The following is a 13,490-nucleotide window of genomic DNA, read 5'->3' on the forward strand; positions in this document are numbered from 1 at the left end:
TTAGTTCAGTGGCAGCGTAGAGGCACTGAAGAAGCCACTTGGGAGCTAGAGAGTCGTATGCGTTCGGAGCATCCAGAGCTCTTTTGAGTTGTACTGTAGTTGTACTATGGATGTAAGCATGTTTTCCGTTGTAATCCAATTATCAGTTGTGTTTGGCAACAATTGAGATGTAATAACAATGTTGTTATTTCAATTTTGTTCATCCTATAAACTTGATTTCGAGGACGAAATCTTTTAAGGGGGGGAGAATGTAGTAACCCGATTCCTAATTTGAGTTAATTATCGGATTAATTATATTTTCGGTGGGATCGGAAGGACCGAACAAGTTCGGATCGTCCGATGAGTTCGGATCGTCCGATGAGTTCGGATCGTTCGAGCCAGTGTCGGACCGTCCGGGACAGGTGGCTGGACACGTGGAAGGGTTCTGGACACGTGGTAAGGTTCGGATCATCCGATTGGGGTTCGGATCGTCCGAGACAGGTGGCTGTACTCGTGGAAGTCATGCAAGGATCGGATCGTCCGATCAGAGTTCGGACCGTCCGAAGTGTGCCGGATCGGAGCTTCCGAAATGGTTCGGATCGTCCGAACATTAGCTATAAATAGAGGCGCGAGGCTTCATTTGTGACTCGCCAATTCAGAGAGTTCCATAGCATTTCAGTCGTTTCTGTGAGATTCTAGTCTTTTTCCGAGGTTCGGGCACTAGCGGGGAGCTGCTGGTCTTGTAGCGGAGCTGTGCTCTAGTTGGGAGCTAGCGGCATCAGTGGGCTAGCGACGGACGAAGGCTTGGACTAGACCTGTTGTCTGGTTATTCCAGTGGATTAGGATTGCTGTGATAGAGGTACGAAAGTACTATCCGAGATATCCTGGTTGAGTATACATTCTTATATGTGTTGCATGATTATGTGGTGCATTGATATATGTCATATGATGCATGCTATTATGTCACGTTTATTACTGCATGTTGCATTTCATGTTGAGCCGTATCTCCTTCGAGATAGCCTTTACTGTTGAGCTGTATCTCTTTCGAGATAAGCTATATATCTTGTGGGGCCGCTCAGCCCTGTCTTGTCTTGTGGACGCATGGACACCGAGAGTACACAGTGGCCGACGGGTCGGGAGGGCTTCGGTGATCCGGGACATTTTAGGTCCACGTCTGTTCTTGCAGTGGATGCAGTGACCCAGAGGTAGGACCGCGCGGCACTATCCACTTGGCGCCTCTAGACTGAGCATTTTGAGATCTTTTGTGATTCCTGTTTCTTGACTACCCTGGTATCATATCATAGCATGTGCATTTCATATAGGTTTGTATACTCATGCTTTTGTACTGGGCGTTCTTATCGCTCACGTCCTCGGTTTTGTTTATCTTGGACACCCCATTTCCACGGGGCAGGCCTCAGGTTGGATGGCTCAGGAGGAGGAGGAGGACGTTGAGTAGCCGGTGGAGTTATTTATTCAGTACTCTTTGATTCGATATGGTTGTACCGTATTCTTTCTTTTCATTCTGAGTTGTTATGGATTTTCGATGGGGTTGTATAACTATCATTTGTTGACCTTTTCCGCTATTATCTCTGATTGTTATTAATTAAGTTAAGTTGCATGCTTAGTTTCTTGATTAGTAGGTGATTCTGGAACGGGTCACTACAGTTTCCAAATGTGGTGTTCCAATATCGAATTCCGTAATAGAAAGAACTATGATCCTATTACTCGATATAACCAAATATGGTGTTCCTATATCGAATTCCGTAATAGAAAAACTCCAATCCTATTTACTCGATATAACCAACATCCGGTGTCCTGACCTAACCGTCATGGACTGTAGCTCTATCGCTAATATACCATCTTGAGACATCGTGCAATGTGCCCGTGGCGATCCCGCCACTGTCAGGCACTTCCGTTCCAAGATGTCTACACTATCCTGTGACATCGTGCAATGTGCCCGTGGCGATCCCACCAATATCAGGCACTTCTGTCACAAGATTTCTCGTCTGATACCTGCTATCTATAAATCAAGAGAACAAGTATATCAACCAAATCAATGCAATATCAATGCAATAAAGTAAAGTATGTGATTTAGGGAAACTCAAGTCTAAGCTGACTCAAGTCGATCTCCCAGTACCACATTGACTTATACATTTCTTTCGTCGGTTGCTGGCTCAGTCGTAGTCCTGAATTCACAGTCTGTCTGGCAATGACAATATCAATAATCACATGTCAATATACCTTTCAAATCAATAACAATCTGATCAATCTGGATTTAATTCAAAATCAACGGCATAACGGTACAATTTCAATATCCCCGTCAATACAATATCCTCAAATCACAGTTACAATCCATAACCCATATCCAATACAATCCGTGATTCAATCACTATTCAAATCTGTCTGGTATAAATCAATATACCCTAAAAATTCATAACAATTCCAAAATCAATATGTTCTTCAATCCGGTTTCGATTCTATGATGTGTAGTATTCCCAGAACACATAATAATGATCAACTAATAATTTCTTCAATATCATAATTTCAAATGATAACAGAACTCTATAAAACTTACGTCCAGTTGTAGCTGTCAATGAGAGGAGTACGGTACTGTGTTCGGAGCGAAAATCGGATAAACGGATCAACCAAAATCACAATTCTATTTTACGAAGGATTTTGACAAATCTCTATAGCTTTTCCTAGGTTCTTGCTGATATACAATGAAGGAAATGAATCTTATATATCTCTAGCAACATGGCAAAGACAAGTGTCATATTCAATTCCCATAATTGCACTTTAGCCCCTGAAGTCTTAACTATTTGCAATTTGGTCTTCAATAACTTTTTTTAATTCCATTTCAATCCTAATTAATTACAAAAACCATGGAATCTAATTCAACATTCCAAAATTCATAAATTAAATAATCTCGGATTAAAATGGTAATATTTCGGGCCTTACAATTCTCCCCCTCTAAGACATGATTTCGTCCTCGAAATCATAGGCAGTCAAATCATATCAGATAAGAAGATGTAACATAAGCTAAAATACAAGACTCACATCAGTGAAATAACTCTGGGAATTCCTGTCTCATATCTGATTCAGTTTCCCAAGTGGCTTCCTCAGTGCCATGACGAGTCCATTGAACTTTCAGAAGAGGAATCGTCTTTATTCTGATCTGTTTTTCTTTACGATCAATAATCTGGATCGGTTTCTCGACATAACTCAATGTCTCATCCAGCTCGGTCTCGTCTGGCTGAATAACATGAGAATCATCAGGAAGATATTTCCGCAGCATCGATACATGAAAGACATCATGTATTCCCGATAATGAAGGCGGCAATGCGAGTCGATAGGCACGATCTCCTATCTTTTCGAGAATCTCATAAGGACCTACATATCTTGGAGACAATTCCCTTTCTTGCCAAATCTGACAACACCTCCGAAAGGAGAAATCTTCAGGAATACTCGGTCTCCTACCTCAAATACCAACGGTCGTCGTCTGAGGTTGACATATTTGGCTTGTCGGTCTTGAGCTGCCTTCATTTTCTTTCGAATCAATTTCACTTTCTCGGTCATATCTCTAATCATATCAGGTCCAGTCTCAGGAACTTCAGAGATATCATCCCAGTAAAGAGGGGATCTGCATTTCTTTCCGTACAACGCTTCAAAAGGCGCCATTTCAATACTCGTTTGATAGCTATTGTTGTACGAAAACTCGCAAAGTGGCAATGCATCTTGCCAATTAGTGCTAAAATCAAGCACTACAGCTCTCAGCATATCCTCCAATGTCTGAATCGTCCGTTCTGACTGTCCATCAGTCTGAGGATGATATGCCGTACTCAAATGTAACTTCGTACCGAGAGCTTGCTGCAGACTCTGCCAGAAGTGCGAAGTAAACCGAGGATCACGGTCTGAAACAATCGACTTCGGCACTCCATGCAGTCTAACCACTTCCTTGACATAGAGCTCGGCCATCTGATCATATCTATAGGTCATTTTGTATGGAATAAAACATGCGGATTTGGTCAATCGATTAATCATGACCCAAATCGCATCACAACCTCTGGAGGATCTCGGTAACTGAGTCACAAAATCCATGGAAATGTGATCTCATTTCCATTCAGGAATGGACAAACTCTGCAACAACCCTCCTGGTTTCTTTCTTTCAGCCTTCACCTGTTGGCAATTCAGACACTTGGCTACAAATGTAGCAATATCAGCTTTCATTTGTTTCCACCAATGCTATGCCTTTAAATCATTGTACATTTTTCTGTCACCAGGATGAATGCTAAAACGACTGTTGTGCGCTTCTGTCAGTATTCGTTGTCTCAATTCTGAAACATTGGGCACAACCATACGATTATTCACATACAAAACACTATTCCGAACCTGATATTCCGATTGATGACCAGCTCTGACCATTGCAATCGAATTCTGTACGTTCTGATCAACTTTCTGTTCCTCTTTGATTCTCACTATCAATTCTGGTTCAGCTCGAATCGCACATAATCTCAGAGGTTAACAATCTGTTTCAAAAGCTAATCCAGACAAACAGCAGTCTTCTATCAAATTCGAAACACCTATCGTCGATAAGGATAGTGCACATACTTTTCGACTCAGCGCATCTGCTGCTGCGTTGGAATTCCCTGGATAGTATTTGATTTCACAATCAAAGTCTTTCAGTAAATTCAGCCATCTCCGTTGTCTCATATTCAGCTCTGATTGCGAAAACAGATATTTCAAGCTTTTATGATCAAAATATATCTCAAATTTCTTGCCGTACAGATAATGCCGCCATATCTTCAATGCAAAGACTATGGCTGCCAATTCAAGATCATGAATTGGATAACGAGATTCATGGGGTTTCAGTTGTCTCGAGGCATAAGCAATCACATGCCCCCGCTGCATCAAAACACAACCCAATCCGCGGTGAGATGCATTAAACAACAAAATCACCTGTACCTGACAGGATAGTCAACACTGGAGCACTGGTCAATCTCTTCTTCAATTCCAGAAAACTGGATTCACAGTCTTCTGACCATACAAATGGAGCATTCTTCTGAGTTAACTGTGTAATCGGTTTGGAAATACTCGAAAAATCTTTAATGAATCGGCGATAATATCCTGCCAAACCCATAAAGCTGCGTATCTTTGGTACAGATGTCGGTCTCGGCCAAGAAATCACTGCCTCAACCTTACTGGGATCAACTGATATACAGTCTGCCGACATAATGTGACCCAAAAACACAACCTGTTTCAACCAGAACTCGCATTTCGACAATTTAGCATACAGTTTCTCCGTCCTCAAAATTTTCAACACAGTCCCCAGATGATTAGCATGCTCAATCATATTCTTTGAATAAATAAAGATATCATCAATGAATATGATAACAAAATCATCCAGATATTTCTGAAAGATGCGATTCATCAATCCCATAAATACCGCCGGTGCATTCGTCAAACCAAATGGCATGACAATAAATTCATAGAGCCCATACCTGGTTCTGAATGTTGTCTTAGAGATATCAGAGTCCCTGACTCTCAGTTGATGGTATCCAGATCTCAGATCGATCTTGGAATATACAGATGAACCCTGCAACTGATCAAACAAATCATCAATACGAGGTAATGGATATTTATTCTTTACCGTTGCCTTGTTCAACTGCCGATAGTCGATACAAAGTCTCATCGACCCGTCTTTCTTCCTCACGAACAGTACTGGAGCACCCCAAGGAGATACACTCGGTCTGATATACCCCTTGGCCAATAAATCCTCCAACTGTTCTTTCAACTCGATAGGTGCCATCCTGTACGGAGCCTTCGAAATCGGAACTGTTTCTGGCATCAACTCAATGCTGAAGTCTATCTCTCGAATCGGAGGCAATCCAGGAATCTCATCTGGAAAGACATCAGCAAACTCACACACCACTAGCAAGTCCGCCAATGATGGGCTCGACTTCAGTAAATCAACTGAATATACCAGGAATCCATTCGCTCCTTTCTGCAATAATCGAGTCATATTTATTGCAGATATCAAAGGAATTCTAGCTCGAGAACCCTTACCGTAAAATTTCCACTCCTCAGCCATCTCAGGTCTGAATCTCACTATCTTGTGGAAACAATCAACTGTAGCTCGGTACTTGGTCAACATATCGATACCGATAATACAATCAAAATCAGATAAACTAAGTACAATACAATCTAACTCAATCGTATGCCCATCGTACTGCAGTATACAAGATTTCACAGACTTCACCGATATCAAACCTGTCCCTAACGGAGACGTGACAGATACTACAGTGGCTAATGACTCAACAGGCAATGTGTGCATTAATGCAAATCTCTCCGAAATAAAGGTATGAGATGCACCAGTATCAATCAATACATATGTAGGATAACCAGAAATAAAACAGTTACCTGCCACAACATCATCAGGTGCATCCTGTGCCTGCTCCTCGGTCAAAGCAAAAACTCAGGCCTGCTATCTCGGAGGCTGGCTCACTGGCTTGCTTCCCCCGGGCCTCTACTGTGACTGAGTAGACAGTGCTGGCTGAAAAGTATGAACAGCAGATGGTCGTCTGCCTGTCTGAGCCACTGATCCAGACTACTCAGCTGCCTGGGATCCCTGGGCACCTCTCTGTGAACACACTCGGGCAAAGTGTCCTTGTTGTTTGCAAATACGGCAGCTGCCAAACACTCCTCGGCACTGTTCAGTGGGATGTTTCCCTCCATAAGTATTGCAAATAGGTCCAGTATAGCTCTGGCTCTGTCGAGGACTCTCAGAGCTAGAAGAACTGCTTCCGGACTTCTTGAACTGCTTCCCTCTAGCCTTCAAGAAATCCTTCTTTCTGCTACTGCTGCTGCCACCTTCAAATCGAGGAGGGGGCTGTTGTGATCCCGGTGCTGGGAGCATAAACGAAGCTCCTCTCTGTCTCATCAGACCAGCTTCGGCTCCCTTGGCTCTGTTCAAGGCGTCGGTAAAATTGTTCGGTCTCCCATTATTTACCAACGTAAAGATTTCAGGATTTAGGCCATTTATGAACTGGTCCGCAACGGCCTCATCATGTTCAGCTACATGGGGAGCAAATCGGAGCAGTGTAGAGAATTTAGCCACATAATCTTCAATGTTTAACTGGCCTTGTCTCAAGTTTGCAAACTCGGCTCCCTTGTCCTTCCTATAAGATAATGGGAAGAACCGTAGATAAAATTCGGACTTAAACACATTCCAAGTAATGGCCGTACCTCGTTGTTCCAATGCCCGTTTCGTCGTGATCCACCAATGTTTAGCCACATCATGCAACTGATGTCCGATCAGTTTCACCCTCTTTTCCTCAGTATATTCCAAAGATTCGAACATCGCTTCAATATCGTCCAACCAACTTTCACATTCCACGGAATTCTCCGTACCTTTCAAAGTCGGTGGGCGGAATGACTGAAATCTTTTCAATAATTTCTCCATTGGTGTAGGAGTCACATCCATGGGAGGATTCGATGTACTCTCTTGTTCTGGTATTCTTCTCGGAGGCATATCTGAAATCAAAAGAATTAGCAACCCCAAACCAAAGTTCTATTTCAGTCCTCCTCCGATCATCTTACTGCTGATCCAGAATCGGCTCTGATTTGTTCTCAATAACACATGTCTTCAAATCAATTCAGATAAACAGATAAACATGTACTATAAAGCAGTAAATCATGTTAGCAATCAAAACAGGAAAGAAAACACATTCTACCCCGCTCACTAGCTCCTATCTCATTCTCAAGGATATATCGCTCTGATACCACCTGTTGTGGGGACCCGGACGCTAATCAAGTTCTTAATCATCATTGGGACTAATTAATCAATTATAAAACAGGGTCTAAATTTTTTTTCTTTTTAAACTGCGGAACGTAGTGAAATCAAACTAATATACGACTCAGTATAAAATAAAGTACATGTCATGTACCGTCTACAAACCAGTAAAACTAAGGTACAACATCTATATATCAAGTGTCACACCCTATATACATCCAAGTCCGAAGTCTCCACTCTATCACGATCTCTCCTCATCTCCTGGACCCTGATCCTGTCCCACCTATTGTCATGTACACATACAGACAAGACAACAGCCGGATAACTCCGGTGAGAATAAATCTCAGTATAAATCAACGAAACATGCAATCATATAAACAAATATAAAGCATGTAATCAGGTAACAGATATATGTATCAAAATCTGAACATAATCAATCATGAACCTGTCTAACATATACGTGACTCCACGTCTCAGACTAGACTCGATCCTAGTCTAGGGATCCCGGTTTCCAAATGTGGTGTTCCTATATCGAATTCCGTAATAGAAGGAACTCTGATCCTATTACTCGATATAACCAAATATGGTGTTCCTATATCGAATTCCGTAATAGAAAAACTCCAATCCTATTTACTCGATATAACCAACATCCGGTGTCCTGACCTAACCGTCATGGACTGTAGCTCTATCGCTTATATACCATCTTGAGACATCGTGCAATGTGCCCGTGGCGATCCCGCCACTGTCAGGCACTTCCGTCCCAAGATGTCTACACTATCCTGTGACATCGTGCAATGTGCCCGTGGCGATCCCACCACTATCAGGCACTTCTGTCACAAGATTTCTCGTCTGATACCTGCTATCTATAAATCAAGAGAACAAGTATATCAATCAAATCAATGCAATATCAATGCAATAAAGTAAAGTATGTGATTTAGGGAAACTCAAGTCTAAGCTGACTCAAGTCGATCTCCCAGTACCACATTGACTTATACCTTTCTTTCGTCGGTTGCTGGCTCAGTCGTAGTCCTGAATTCACAGTCTGTCTGGCAATGACAATATCAATAATCACATGTCAATATACCTTTCAAATCAATAACAATCTGATCAATCTGGATTTAATTCAAAATCAACGGCATAACGGTACAATTTCAATATCCCCGTCAATACAATATCCTCAGATCACAGTTACAATCCATAACCCATATCCAATACAATCCGTGATCCAATCACAATTCAAATCTGTCTGGTATAAATCAATATACCCTAAAAATTCATAACAATTCCAAAATCAATCTGTTCTTCAATCCGGTTTCGATTCTATGATGTGTAGTATTCCCAGAACACATAATAATAATCAACTAATAATTTCTTCAATATCATAATTTCAAATGATAACAGAACTTTATAAAACTTACGTCCAGTTGTAGCTGTCAATGAGAGGAGTACGGTACTGTGTTCGGAGCGAAAATCGGATAAACGGATCAACCAAAATCACAATTCTATTGTACGAAGGATTTTGACAAATCTCTGTAGCTTTTCCTCGGTTCTTGCTGATATACAATGAAGGAAATGAATCTTATATATCTCCAGCAACATGGCAAAGACAAGTGTCATATTCAATTCCCATAATTGCACTTTAGCCCCTGAAGTCTTAACTATTTGCAATTTGGTCCTCAATAACTCTTTTTAATTGCATTTCAATCCTAATTAATTACAAAAACATGGAATCTAATTCAACATTCCAAAATTCATAAATTAAATAATCTCGGATTAAAATGGTAATATTTCGGGCCTTACAATAAAGTTCAATGATCTTAAGCTTATTAAACCAAAATTCAATTCTCATAACCTCAAAAATTACTGATTTAACCCAATTGTTCCTCCAAAGTTTGAATTTAATCCTCAAAAATTTCAGAATTTGCAATTTGGCCCTTAAGGTTCTCGAAAATTATCATTTTGGCCCTACAACCCTACGAAATTTACATTTCTGGTCCCCATAAAATTTTCAATTTTAACCTCATTAAACCTTAAAATTCTCAAAACTCAGAATTTAATCCCAAAATTCGATAAACCCGAAAATAGTCTCTTAGAATTTTATTTTTGCACTTAGGTCCTCAATTATTAGTTATTAAAATTAGGTCCTTAAAATTATCAATCCATGCAATTCAAATTTAAATCCAACTGGGTAGAGCATGCATCCGAAATAAATTCTACGTTTTTATACTTCCAAATATAGTCGTAGTCCCGAATCATTAATCCTTACATGGAATTCTCAAAAACTAACTAAACTAGCAACCGCGAACCATCAGTAATTTCTTAGAAAATCTACAAGTCTCAAGAGCATTTATAATATTCAAGATTAACTTATGATCCCAAAAAGTAGAACATCGGTACTACTAGCCAAAAAATCAATATAAACAATCCATTATTTGTTTAAATTTAAGTAAGTACTGCATAAGTAAAGTCTTACACAAAACATTTTATGAAAACATGCTGTTAAAATATTTCATGCTTTAAACGAAATGCGTAAACGTAAAACTTACAGACCGAAGAAGTGAATTCGTGAGCTTCTCGAGATCAGTAATAGTACAACCCTTTACAAGAACATAGGCTCTGATACCAACTGTAGAGGCCCGAAATTCGTGCTTGAGAATTACGGAAAAATTTGAAATTTTCTTTTTAAAGGTAAATAAGTTGTCTCATTCATAAAATAAATTGAATAAAAGTTTTAATGTTTAATGTAACAGCGGAATAAAAGTTTTAAATGTCAAAATATCAGCGGAAGTAAATATCTGTTTCAAAACAACAACTTAAAATAATTCATCGTGACAAAAATGAGTTTGCATAAAAATGATAAATAAACTGATAAATGAAGTCCTCGGGTTCCTACTACTGCCGACCCAAGCTAGCTCACTGGTCCCCGCCCTCGGTCCCGACCTCGTCAATACCTACAACAATCAAGTCTAGTGAGTCTAAAGACTCAGCATGCATATATCGTGAATAACAAGTAAAATATATCATAAAGTTTCATGCCATGTAAAGATATCATATTGTAAAGTTTAACGTGGAAATCGTGTCATGAATAATTATAAACACGTGCATAGCTGAACTGAAAATCGTAAGTGAAATGTTTGCTCGATAGAGCCCTGTCATGAATATCATATAATAATTTTCTGTTGAGAATATGTTCTACGCAAGTGGCCCATAACATGAAGTGAATCGTCTGATCAGACTAAACCACAGTATACTGGGCGGTAGAGATCATCACAGCCCTTGGACTGGATATCCGTACCAATACATGAACATGAACCAGTCAGTGACAACCGGATGAAGTAATAATCCCATGACAAGCTGAAATCCCATGAACGTGAGGTGGCCACAAGCAATATCGCATATATCTAAAAAATGAACATTTTATATTTTTATGCACGTAATATAATTAGATGTCCTGTATTATTTACCGAATGGGTTGGATCATTCCCAGGCTCGCTGCGACCTAATTCTAACATGAGAAAAATGCAAACAATCTTAACTTCAGAATGACTTCGTAATTGAACCCAAAAACGGGGCCAACTAGACCCACAGCTTAAATTCTAACCATGACTCTGTACCAACCCGAACCAGCATCGAAACATCATTTAGTCATTATTAAAATACACATAAAATGATGAAATAATGCTCCTAAAAATTGTACAAGTCGAAATTTGGTAAATAGAGGCCAAACCATGAAACGCTCTTTCGAGAGTCACTTTGGCACATTGCACCGTGAATTCTCGTACGACCACTAAACTTAACCGAATCACAAACGGCCAAAAACATGACCTTCCTAACTTGATGAGGTACTGTCCAATCCAAAGTCATAGGCTAAAAGCCAACCAAGAACTTAAACGAGCCTCTGAACCAAAGCACCAAGTTGCTGTCCAAAATTACAGCAACAGCGCTTGCACTTGCATTGCTTTGTTGGTGAGGTTAATGGCCATTGGGGCTTGAACCACCGACCAGAGCCTCTTACCAACATCCTAAGGTATGGTTTGAACTATGGCTAAGGGCCCTAGGACAGCCACGATTCAAGCAACACCAGAAACATCACCACGCTTCCAACCGAGAACCAAACTACACACGTGGGACGTATTGTTTGTTTTGCTGTCAAATGAAGGATCCATAGGTTATGATGTCATGCCCCATGTCCACATTGTCGGTGACATCCGGCATTGTTTAACAATTATTTTGCAAACAATAAAGCCTCGTATCAAATCAAACCAGTCTTTTTCATAAATAAAGTATTGTCTTACAAAAACAATGAAGTAAAATACATCAGAGTTGCGAAATGCGGAAAACTTAAACAAAAGGGATTACTTGATTCTTGCTCTTGATCATCGATCACCAACCCCAGAAAGCTTCCTGCTCCTCCTCATTTATTTGTTCTTCATTTTTATCTGAAATTGTAAGGGGTGAGTGTTTTTGGGAAAACACTCAGCAAGTGGGGGTCAATCGATTCCAAAGATACATATAGAACTTAATTTTTTAAAACAGTTCTTTAACAATCTTTCAAATCTTATTACCTTTTAACTTATCATGAACAAATATAAGACAAATAATTCAGAACGAATCAGATTTTTCAGAACGGTTCAGAAACATATCAGATTATAACAAACGGAACACTGTTTCTCATCTCATTTCCATGGTCAAATTGTCCCCAATATGTTACTCCTCTAAGGGGTGAGGCCAGAACTCAGTTTTATACCCACCGGTGGGGGCCAGACATAAAAGGTTTTATACTCACCATTGGGGGCCAAACAGAAATGGTTTATACCCACAATTGGGGGCCAGACAGAATCACAATTCTCGTCACATTTAAAATTGAATCGTAACAGTGTAACAAAGAGATCAGAGGTAATAGACAGAACTTATCAAATTTCTCAAAGTTCAGAATTTTAGACATATACAACGGAATCAAAAGAATTCGAAGATCAAACAAAACATAACATCGATCAAATAGAACATTAGCATGTCATGATATTTTTATGCAAAGAGCAAAATACAATGAAATACTTAACAAAAGCCCACTTACAGAATTTGCAGATTTTTATACAACACGTCTTCTCAAAAATCGGGCAGCACATCGGCGTAACTTTAACGAATGCTATTGTTGTTCGAGCAGCACTTCGATGCAAGGTTCTTGTACTGGACTGCACGAACTTCCCTTCTTTCTTCCTTGCTTGCTTGGCCGAAATTTTGGAGAGTGAGGAGAAGAGAGAGCCGAATTTTCTCAAGGCTATTTGGTGCACTCATCTATCATCCTTGAGTTGGTATTTATAGAAAAAAAAAAAAGAAACCTTCCACCTTGCCTTGGGCGATTTCTTGGGCTCCAAGGTTGCCATCAATGTGGTTCAAAATCTCATGTATCCTCCAAGTCCAAGACTAGTCATTATTGTGATCCAAAATATCATGCATTCTTTAAATGTTAACTTGGTTTTTAAAAGGGTCATTTCCTGCATCATCAATATGTCCTAGCCCTTAGCTCCTCTCGCAGCTCCTTCATGGGTTAACGCAAAGGTTAGTTCTTGCACATTTAACCTTTCCAAACTCTTGGCTCAACTTATAGCTCCCTTTTTGGTCTTGTTAGGACAAGCTCGGTTGAGCTTCTTCGAGCTAAAGGATCGAGTCCTTGAGCTGGGGTCTCTTTGATGGATGCGGTTATTTGCAGTTCGGCCTCCTG

This window comes from Primulina eburnea, chromosome 9 (genome assembly GCF_022965805.1).
Source record: "Primulina eburnea isolate SZY01 chromosome 9, ASM2296580v1, whole genome shotgun sequence".
Taxonomy (NCBI): Eukaryota; Viridiplantae; Streptophyta; class Magnoliopsida; order Lamiales; family Gesneriaceae; genus Primulina; species Primulina eburnea.